Here is an 11,709-nt window from a genome sequence, read left to right on the forward strand (position 1 = left end):
TTGCGGGAGGTACTGCGGAGTGGTGGGGGGCGGCCCGAGGGGGTGGGAGAGGGTCCGGCCCACGCTGCGCCTGGGCTCGGACTGGTCCTGCGGGCGCAGGTTAGCAGGAAACTCTCCTCACACTCACTGGACCTGGGCTAGAAATGGGTATATATCTTTTTCTAGTACACCTCATGGGATCATTTTTGCCAGCATGTCACTTGAAATACTTGCTTTTTCTAAATTTTTTACATGTATAGTAATCCTTTTTTTTGTTATCTTGATTGTTTTCCTTTTTTTTCTTTTTAAATGCTTTTTTTAGGTTTTCATTTTAATTGTTATTTTCTTGGGGTTTTTTAAATTTTCTTTTTTCCCCCCTTAAGTTAGGTAAGTTTATGATATATATATATATATCCATAATATATCTTAATTATTCTCCTTTATCCCCATTCCCCCATGTATCCTATCCTCCTTCCACCCTCCCTAGTTTCCTTCCCATTTAAACATTTTCTTCCTATTTCACAATATCTATCATAGATTTTTGTCTTTATTTACAGTTTCAGTTCTCATACCATGAGACTTCTGGGGAGATGGCAGAGTAGTGAGTAGCAGAGAAAGAGCCTCTCCATGATTTGGTAGCCACACACTCGAATACAATAATGTGAGGAAGAGGAGGAGGAGGAGGGAAATATGCCCCATGACCCAGGAAATATCTGAAGCAAAAACTGAGCCCATACAGAAAGCAAAGAGAGAATGAAGTGGCATATGGTGCTTTCTCCCAGATTCTGTATTCACTACAGGGCCGGGGATATAGCTCAGCTGCATAAGCACCTGCCTAGCAAGTTCAAGGTGCTGAGTTCAATCCCTAGTACCAAAAAACAACAACAAAAAAAAAGAGTTTTGTTACATTCACTACATGGGAAAGAGGCAGCTTAAACGTGCAGATGCACAATACCTACAGGCTACACTAGAAGCCTCCACGGAGGAGTGTACCAGTGCAATGGAGCAGTGGATAAAAAGGACTGCAGTGGCTGCCAGTTGTTCAGGTTCAGATGACCCAAAGAGAGGGTGATTGGCTGGGAGCCATTTTGGAAAGAGGGTAACTGAGCTTGGAACTTAGTGCAACTGCTGGTTCCATCTAGTGTCATCCCGTATGCTGCTTAGGAAGCTCAGTTCAATCCAGGAGGGATCCAAATCCAAGCCAGCCAAAGACCTATGGACTGCTATATGCTAAATCTGTCTGGATCCAACTTCATGGCAAGGGACCAGCTTGTACTTCAGGGGAAATAAAGATTCGGACTCTCTATGACTGTCCACTAACTGGCCATAAAGCTACATCTGGCTTGCTGAGCTTAATCAACTCAGATATCTGACAACAATCTTGAAGTGGACTTTTAAATTTTCTTTTATTTTATTACTTATTTTTTTCTCTTTTGTTTATGTCCTATTTGTATTGTTTTGGCTTTTCTTCACTGTTTTCTCTTGTTTTTATATGACTATGAACATGGTTTCTAGTTTTTGTTGTTGTTGTTCTGTTCTATTCTTATTTTTATTTTCTCCTTCTTTCTCCCCTCTTTGCTTCTTTACCAAAGTTTGCATGATCTTCCTTTGTCCTCCAGCCTTGCTTATAATCTCTTCTTTTCACCTATTTCTTTACTTTTGCCCTTAATCCCTCTTAAATCTCCTCCCATGAGGGAAAAGCTACCATACTGAAGCTCTATCTACTCCACACAATTTTCTGGTTGGCTTTAGATCTTGTTATATAGCCACAAATATAGTTCATATGGTTAAAGGTGGGAAATTAGAACTTACTTCAGTTTGTCATTGTCTAGGCTGTATCTCATGCTACTGTCACTGCTGTGTGTTCTTTTTTAGCCAATATGAGATAAATTTTCTAACCAGTTGTTCTTCCTGCTATTCTATGATTGAGATTTCCTAAGAGTCTTTAAAAAGAAATACTATAGGCCAACCAGGTGTAGTGGTGCACACCTGTAGTCACAGCTCTAGGGAGGCTGATACAGGAGTATCAATATAAGTTTGAACTGTGTAGCAAGACCTTGTACCAAATAAAAAAAGTAAGATTTTATAAAACACTATAGGCCAATGCCAAAGAACCAAAGGCTGGGCCAGGTGGGCATCAATGTCTCATCACCAATTAGAAGAGGTAAGACATTGTAACAGATCCAAAACCCAAGTCAGCTACACCTGGAAGACAACTCTGGCAACTAATCATTTCCTAAGCATTCTAATGCTATCAATAAAGCAATTCATCATAGGCAATTTACAAATATCAACCTAAGAATTAAACTAAAAAAGAAAAAGAAAAGGAAAATACACAGAAATAATATGAAACCCCAGACATTGAACTCACCAATAACAAACCCAGGGGCCAGTGAGGTGTAACACTCCAAAAGCCACTCACCTGGATTCTCTGAAGCGGTAAAAACAGAAGTAACAAAGCAGATGTATGAGGCTTTAGAAAAAATCTAAACAGAAATAATTTCTTAGATAACTGAAGAGATGGTGACCATAATGAAAGATGTGCTTAGAAACTCTAGAGCAGATACAGATTACAAAATTTAAAAGTAGATGAAATTAGGAAAATGAAAAAAATCATGACCACCCCACATAGGAAAGAAATGGAATCCATGAAACAAATTCAAACAGTTATCCAGAAGATTATCGATTTCACTGGAAGTAAAATCAGCAGAATGAGTCAATGTGAACATAGAATATCAGATGTAAAAGACAGAATTGTGATTCATGATCATGAAAAAAAAATTTCTTTAAAATAGTAAGAGACCATGATCAACCAATTCAGCAGCTGCAGGGTGATGTAAAGAAGAATAGCATAATATTGATTGGAGTCAATGAAAAAGCTTGGGACAGCACAAATCACATTTCAAAAAACTGTTCACAAATATAAAGGTATGAAAAAAGAATTTGACATACACATAAGTGAAGCATATAGAACTCCAAATAGTGATAAAAAGATATATAACAAGGCTTATAATAGTCAAGATTCTAGAAACTGAACACAAGAATAGATTGTTTTCTCTAATAGCTGTTATGGAAGAGAAACAAATCACCTATAAAGGAAAGCCTATCATGTGTATTTGTGCTCACTACCTCTCGATCTTGGGATGTTCCCTTTGCAGGTATACAGTAACCTTCTTTGTCTCTCTTGATCAGTCTTGGCTCGAAATTCACTTTGTCTGCAAATGGAACATTACCCTTGCTTTTTTCTAGGTTGCATCAAGTGTTGTTTTTCCATTTTTTTACTTTCAAACTATGAATTTCTTTTTAAATTAAATGTTTTTCTTGTATGCAGTATATTGTTGGATCTTGTTTCTTGATTCACAGTATCAATCTGTTTCATTTGTTTGGTGAATTGAGATTATTTATTTATTATTTTATTTTTTGAAGATAGCTACAGAGGTCTCACTGAGATTCGTCTTCTTGAAGTGAGCCCTGAGCCAGGGAAATCTCTTATGTTATTGAGGGCTAAAAACAGGCTAAAGAATGCTCTTAGCTAATTTGGTGAAAACAGTCCATTATGTACATCTCTTTAGTTGGTAATCTCCCAGTTAAAGGAACAAAGAACTGAAAGGTGACTCCAGGAACATGCTATTCCCTGCATCTCAGCTTGCTGGAATTAGCAGGATGACACACTTCCTCAGGCTTTTATTCTTAGGTTCTCTTCTTTGTTCCTTGATTTCAAGGACAATAATCTTCTGATTTATATTGCTACAATTCTCTGTTTTTATTTTTCTGCTAAATTTTCGTGAAGCAACATGGCAAGTACTGCAGATTGTTGATCCATGGCTTGTTGGCAGGCTCATCCCCTTCACCAGACTAGACAAGATATGCAAACAGTGCAGAGACAACATAGACAGATTATTATACTCCCACTAAGCCATGGAACAGCATGAAAAGGATTAAGGTTTTCAACACCATTAGAGATGCCTTGTAACAGATCAGTGCCAGACAATTCTGACAATTGTTTTTCAAAAGTATTATCAATATGTTGCTGAAAAGACAAGATCTCAGAGGTAATATTACCATGATTCAATAAATGTTTGTTTGTTTTTTTTTACATTTTCCCATGAGAAATGAATTTGATTCCAGAGAATTGAAGTTAATGAAGTTGACTCTGTAGATTAACAATTTGATCTCCTAGCACAACAGCTTGTTCTAAATTATTTATCTTAGTATTTAACTCTGAATCTATATGCTTTTGTGAAGTCCATAATTGTTCTCAGTTCTTGAGCCACTGCTGCACAAAGTGAACAGGTTGTACACGTTGGCTCGATGCAACTCCAGCTGTAGCAGCTGTAACTGTGACTACTATTATTCCTAAAACTATGGCTATCAAGAGTTCAATCATACCTTTTGTTCTCTTCTTTAACACCTCAGCAAATGTTGGAACAGCATCATTGAAGGAGAATCTTGCCATGGGCATTGTAGTTGTACAGGAAGCCAAATTTTGGTCCTTGCCTTAAGACATAAATGCTATCCCTAGAAAAGTTAAGATGGAAGGGACAACAAAGCCACCATAGCAAGAAACAAGTTGGTACTATTTTTTCTCCCACTGTGTTCTTTTAAGCATCCTCTCACCTTTTTGTTTAAGTCTTCTGATTTGTCCCCAGGTAGGTAATGGGGCTTGCTGGGTTTTAGGACGCGGCCATCTCAATGATGTCCTATTTAAGGTTAGTCTTTGCATTTCATCAATTGGAGGATCTATATTAGAAAGCTTATGTTTATTCACTTTCTGGGTTTTATTCATCAAGCCGGCACCCAAATTACTTCTCTAATATCCCTGATCATCTTCTGTGCCCCAGGTAGTGCGCCACTTGTTGTAAGTTATGAGTCGGTGCCGAAAGAAATGACAAGAAGACCTGATGAATATACTTACAGAGGTTTCACTGAGATTAGTCTCTCTCAAAGTGAGCCAAGACCATTTATATCAATGGTTATAAATGATATGTATTGGCTCAGCCTTGTCATGTTATATATTCCTACTGTTGATTCCTTGTATATCCTTTCTTTAACTTCTTGCCTTGACTGGTGGATTTATTCTGTTGGGGATTCTTGGAATTGTACTATGTACTATCTCTTTCTGAAATGTCCTTTCAAAATGTTTTAAAGAGCTGTCTTTTTGGTCAGTAATTTCTTCAGTTGTTCTTTGCCATGGAAGAATTTTGTATTTCCACTGATTTTAAATGATAGTTTTAGGGCTGGGGGGATGGTTCAGTAGAATAAGTGTTTCCCTGGCAAGCGCAAAGGCCTGAGTTCAACCCCCGGTTCAAAAAAAAAAATAGTTTTGTAGGGTACATCTAGGTTAAACATTATTTTCCTTAAGGACTTGAAGTACTTCACTCCAAGCTCTATCTGACTTAAAGGTTTGTGTTGAGAAGTCTGCTCTGATTCTGAAGGGCTTCCCTTTCTAGGTCGTTGGTTTCTCCAACAGCTTTTTGTGCTGTAGGATTTTGATTCCAGCTGAATTTCTGGAATCATGATTATTATATGCCTTGATGTACATTATTTTGGGTAGTGGCTATATGCATCACTTTTCTGTATATCAATTTCTTTTTTCATACTTGGGAAGTTTTTTTGCCATTGCTTCTCTAATATATGGTTGTTCATGGCGTTTTCACTGTCTCCTGCATTTTCCTGGATGCTCTTTGATCTTATTTTGTTCTTCTTTACACAAACTAGCAGGAGTTGGATTGATTTCTCATGGTCTCTTGTATTTTTAATAGAAAAAAGATAAAACAAAATTTCATAACAAGAGAGTAAGAGTATAATAGTAGTTAATACATTGAATATTGTCATCTTCAAAGTAGTTACACAAAAAAATTATCCAACCAATATTAGTATAAACCTTCCTTTACAATGGTCTAAGAGTCACTAATAGAATAACTAGCCATCAGGGTTTTTTTTTCCTTTTCCTTTCCTTCTTTTACCTTTTCCCCACTGTAGTTCCTTTTTCCTTTTAAACAATTTATTTCCATTTCACAATATCTATTGTACATTTCAGACCTCACTCTTTCAATTTCTCACATCAGAGAGACAATATGATGCTTACACATGTGTGTCTGATTTATTTTACATATGAACATGGTCTCAAGTTACATCCAATTACCTACAAAAGTCTCCAATTTATCCTTCTTTATGGCTGAGTAATGTTCCATTGTATAAAAATGCCATATCTGTTTAATCAATTTCTTAGTTGATGGGCATACGGGTTCTTTCAAAAATCTAGTTTTACAAATTATGCTATTATAAACATGGGTACACCTATATTGCTGTGGTATGAATTTTTAACCAAGATACCAAGATGGGAAATACCTTGGACAAATGGGACCTCTAATCCTAGATTTCTGAGGAATTTCCACACTGACTTTTATAGTGGTTGCACTAGTCTGCAACACTGGTTCTAGAGTGTTTACACTAATTTCCACAGTGGTTGCACCACTCCTACCAACAGTGGAAAAGTGTTCCTTTTTCCCCACTACTCCTCCAGCATTTGTTATTGATTTCTTGATGATAGCCATTCTTATTGGATGGAATTCTTACATTAAAAAATGAAAAGGATGAAATCACTACAGATCCTGTAGAACTTCAGAAGATCATCAATAGCTACTTTGAAAATTTTCACTCTTATAGGATGGAAAAGGCAGAGTAAATGCAAAGATTCCTAGATACATATGAATTACCAAAGCTTAAACAAGAAGATATAAAAATTCTGAATAACCCAATATCAGTTAATGAAATGAAAAATGTAATTAAAATTGACCAACAAAGAAAAATGCAAGTCTTAATGGATTCCCTGCTAAATTCTACCATACATTTAGAGATTTAATGACAATCCTCCTAAAACTGCTTAATGAAATTGAAAGGGAAACAATATTCCTTAACTCATTCCTGGGGGCAAGTATTATCCTGACACCAAAACCTTGCTATTTTTAAGAAACCTTTCAAGAATTCTAACCACAATCCCATCATCTACATTTGGTATTCTGTACTCAATTTGGCTCATTCAGCTTTGCATACTTTCAGTGGAATTTTTAATCTGGATATTTGTTTGAATCTGTTTCATGGATTCCATTTTTTTCCTATGTTGGGTATTCAAGGTCTCCATTGTTTTTCTAAGCCCCTGTATTTTTATCTGTATGTACTCTAGATTTACTGATTAAGTACTTCATTTTGATCATCATTTTATTTTTATACCTGCCAACCAGATTATTTCTGAACTCATTTTCTATATAACCTCATTCACTCATTTTTGTTTTTCTTTTCTTCTGCTATTACAATTTCAGAACATTCAGGTGCTTGGCCTCTGATTTCCATTATCTCATTGCCCTGTGGACTTATCCTGGGTGGGCTGGAAGTCTGGGATCACATTTTGCTTCTGCATTTTCTCCTTTTCTATTTTGTAAAATATTAATTTGTTTTTTGTGTTGGTGCTCATGCTAGGTACATTTAGTACTAGACTCAAGATTTCTCTAGGAAATGTCTATTCCTACAACATGTCTTCTAGGTGTTCCTGAATGTTGACCTTTTTGACTATCCCAATATCATACCTTCCCAATTAATTAAAGATGAGAAGTTGCTACACATGTGACTCAGCACCAAGTCTTTGGTACTAGGCTATGATGATGATTATGACCCCAGACAATCACCGTATTGTCATATAAGCAAGAACAAAACTGATAGGTTGACAACGTGGCTAAAGTAGTGGAATTAACAATTACAATAGCATCGAGCACATCACAGAAACTGACAAACTGATATCTATTAATTTGGTGCATTTAGTCATAAGAGCAAAATCTAGTTACACAATTAAATCTAGCAAAAACCAAGAACATGTGTGCTATGAGTTCCCCTTAGTGTAGTGACTGTCCCCTGTGCAAGATGGTAGTTTAAAAGAGACACCGGGGAAAAAGAGGGGTAACTGAAGAGAAATATACTAAAAGCAAGGCTGAAGGACAAATGATCATCACCTAGGGTTTGGTAAGCTGGAGAAGAGGACAGGAGAGAAAGATTAAGGAGAAAACAAACAAACAAAAAATACTGAAGCAAACCAGAAAGATTAAGGATGATGTTCACCCACAAGAAGATATTAAAAAAATCAAGAAAAATAATTGAGGCAAGAAAGAAGACAAATAAAACAATAAATGTGAAAACCTGAACACCCAAATAAAGAGAAAATTAAAATAAGCAAACAACAAAAACAAATAAATAAACAATAACATTCTTTTGCTGCCCTCGGTTCCATGGTGGTGGCTAACTCAGAGCCCAAATCTGTGCTAGGTAACCCTGCCAAGTCTGTGGGGGGTGAGTACAGGTACAGGACTGATCTTTTTTTTTCTTTTTTTCTTTTTTTTAACATTTATTTATTTATTGTGTGTGTGTGTGTGTGGCCAGCTCAGCCCACCAGGGGGCGCGGCTGGCTGGCGTGTGGTGCTGGGGGATCGAACCGCGGTCCCTGTGCTTTGCCAAGCTTATTCCAAGTAGGTGCTTTAGACCACTGAGCCATCTCGCCAGCCTTTTTTTTTTTTTTTTTTTTTTCAGGACTGATCTTGACCTCTGTGTGTGGGTGCCAGGGCCAGAAGCTTCAGCCCACAATGTTCTGTAGGTCCCTAAGTGACCCACCTAGGCCACCTACACTGTGTCTTTGAATATCCCAAAATTATCCTCTGCAGCTTCACTCTGCCATCCTATAATAGACCATCAGTTTTTTGAAATCTTCCCAGAGTGGCACTACCGGCTTCGCACGCAGGCCGAGTTCCTATAGGCAGCACTATGGGCTGCTTTACCATTTTATAATGTCTTATGCCTCTGTTTAGTTTGATTTGAAAGGCTTTATTTTTTTAATCTCAGATTAAAATCTGATATATGTCCCCCTCTTTCTTGTAATTACCTCTGTTTTTTGATGATTTTTCTCTGAGTAATTCCAACATGGCTCCTCCTCTATTCAGCCCTCACAGGCATCTAGTTTTCATTTCTTAGTTTAGACTTGTATAGTTTCCTGAATGTAATAAATGCTCGATGATTATTTTGCACCTATTTTCTGTTCTTTTAATTTCTGTAGCAGAGTGGCTTGCTTTGCACAGCCTAAAATGCTTTAGAATATTTCATTCCATTTCATTTAGTGAATGGTAGTTTCATCAGGTGCACTAATTTGATTCTTAGTTTCTTTTACAATTTTATGAAAGCTATATATAGTCAAAGGCTATTTGTTAGTCTAAATTTCTATGTACAGGGCTGCAGGCTGGCGTGCTGGAAGAGATTTCTAGTTCAAGAGTGGTTTCCTCTATCACAGTAAGGAGTTATGGCTTTTTTTTTTTATAGTCATAGGGTAAGATTATTTGTTTTTTGCTTTGTTTTGGCTTGTAGAAGGTCAATTATATTATCTCGCTTTTATCTCTCTTCAACATGTGGCTTTCAAGGAGTGCCTCTTTTAAACATTTCCCCTCAAATAATACTTCTCTTTGATTGCCTCTTGAAGCACCACATGCAATTTCCAGCCCCTCCCTCCTGTCACTTTCCAGATGTGCTGCAGCACTTTGCTTTTCCTCAGCATTGTCTCTGCAATGGTAGGCTTCACGACAAGGGTCAGACTCAAGCCCGCTGCTAGTTCTCTTTTCCACACAGTTTTTCCAGGGCTGCTCTTGCACTTCCCCAGGGCCACAGCAGGGAGGACAGGCTGGTATTCAGTATTTATTTTTGTACTTTCGGGACTTTTGAAGTTTGGTGTTATTTATCTTGTCATGCTGAGAGTACAAGTTTTAGTTTAGCCTGTTATTATTTTATTACAAAAGGGAGGAAAAATTGGGAGATTTAAACCATCACCACTTGTGATGGTTAATCTTGATTGTCAAGTCTTTTGGCTTGAGAAATGTCTAGGAGATTAGTCAAAGATATTTTAGGGCATATCTGTGTGGGTCATGGGGACATAGCCTTGGGGACTACATGTGGTTTTCCTCTCTAGGCCTTCCACTGTGTCCAACATACCATTGAGTGGGTGGCTTTCTTCTGCCATGCCCTTCTGCCATGTCGTTTTTGGCTCAGAGCCAGCTCACCTTGGGCTGGAACTGCTGAATTAATGAGCCAAAATAAGCCTCTGTACTTTTAAGTTGGGGATGTCACTTGGGGTATTTTTTTTTTTGTCCCAAAAACCTTTACTTCAATGACCCAGCAAATTTAGTAGTAACTTGTCTTCCTACATAGAACATTTCTAAAGACTATCAATTATGAAGCATAGCTTTCAACCCTTGTCATAAAACATATCCCCCAAACATACTAATTTTCCAATAAATGGACAGTATACACTGTTTTAGTAAAAATGGCATAGGAAGAGTGGGTAGCCCAGAATCACAGGACCAGATACGTTTATTGGATTAAAAAAGTGACATTTGGCAATTACTCTCTGAAGGTTAACAGAACAGACATGATTTATGAGCTCAAGGTTCTTTCTAGATTCTATTACTTCTCATTCTTCTGTGTCAAATGTCCCATTTTACTGTTCATATTTTGATATAATAGGAATTTCATTTTATGACTTTAAGAGGTGGTGAGATCCATGCAGAGACAACTACTAGGATGAAATCAAGAAACGCAAGGGCAAGCACACACTTTTCCAGGCCAACACTATAGCTCAGTGGCACAGCACCTGCCTGGCAAGCATGAGGTCATGAGTTCAATTCCCAGTATGTCCCCTTCCCCAAAAAATGTACCTTTTTATAAGTTTGGGTACTCTTGGGTCTACCAGCTACTGATATCAGACTCTGGATCTCTTAGATCAAATAATAAAGAATAAAGAGCATACAAAATAATAGGTTTTAATTACTAGTAAGATGGTACAATGGTGCTGTCACTGAATGGTACATAATAAGTAATTGTTCAATGACACTTCATGTTCCTATGTGACAATAACAAAGCTTCTTTGAAAAGGTGTATTTAGAGACTGCTGTTCAGCATCAGACAAGAGAATGTACCTATTGCTTGGGACCTAAGTAAGCTCCAGAGAGAAAGTCTTTCTCTGGCTTCTAAGAAACTGTTAGAAATTGCAGAATATTTTTGAGAGATGGACCTCATTTATAAATTGTAACTATGTTTTGTCCTGTATGAACTGGGCTAACTATAGAGCTCAAGAAAGAATCGTGGGGAGGGGAACAGAAAAGATGGAGATTATTTTTGAACTACTCTGTATTGCTTTGTTGAAGCAGACATTGAAAATTAACTGCTTTTATTTGGCATGATATTGTTTTAAAATTCAGGGACATTTTCTAATTAGGAAGAATTTGTTCCAAGGAACAAAATTAACTAATAAAAGCAAAGAGGAACTTGATTAATTTATGAGAAAGGTTATATAGACAAATTAGTTCACTATAATAATGACTGAATACATCTTACAAAAATTCTAGACCCACATTTCCTAAGATAGATGTACACCTTCTGCTCTGAAATGTGTACTCATCAGAACCAGGTCCTACTCTGCACCTTCTAGAAATACAGAAATGATGAAGACAGTCTCAGACCTCAGAAAACTGAATGGAAAGGACCACATAAGTATTGATAGAAATACCAAGAGAACAGACAATGCTATTAAAATGCCTCAGCACCGGGGCTGGTGAGATGGCTCAGTGGTCTAAAGCACCTACTTGGAACAAGCTTGGCAAAGCACAGGGACCGCAGTTCAATCCCCCAGCACCACATGCCAGC

The sequence above is a fragment of the Octodon degus genome, unplaced genomic scaffold (assembly GCF_000260255.1).
Source record: "Octodon degus isolate 3935 unplaced genomic scaffold, OctDeg1.0 scaffold00087, whole genome shotgun sequence".
In the NCBI taxonomy this organism is placed as follows: Eukaryota; Metazoa; Chordata; class Mammalia; order Rodentia; family Octodontidae; genus Octodon; species Octodon degus.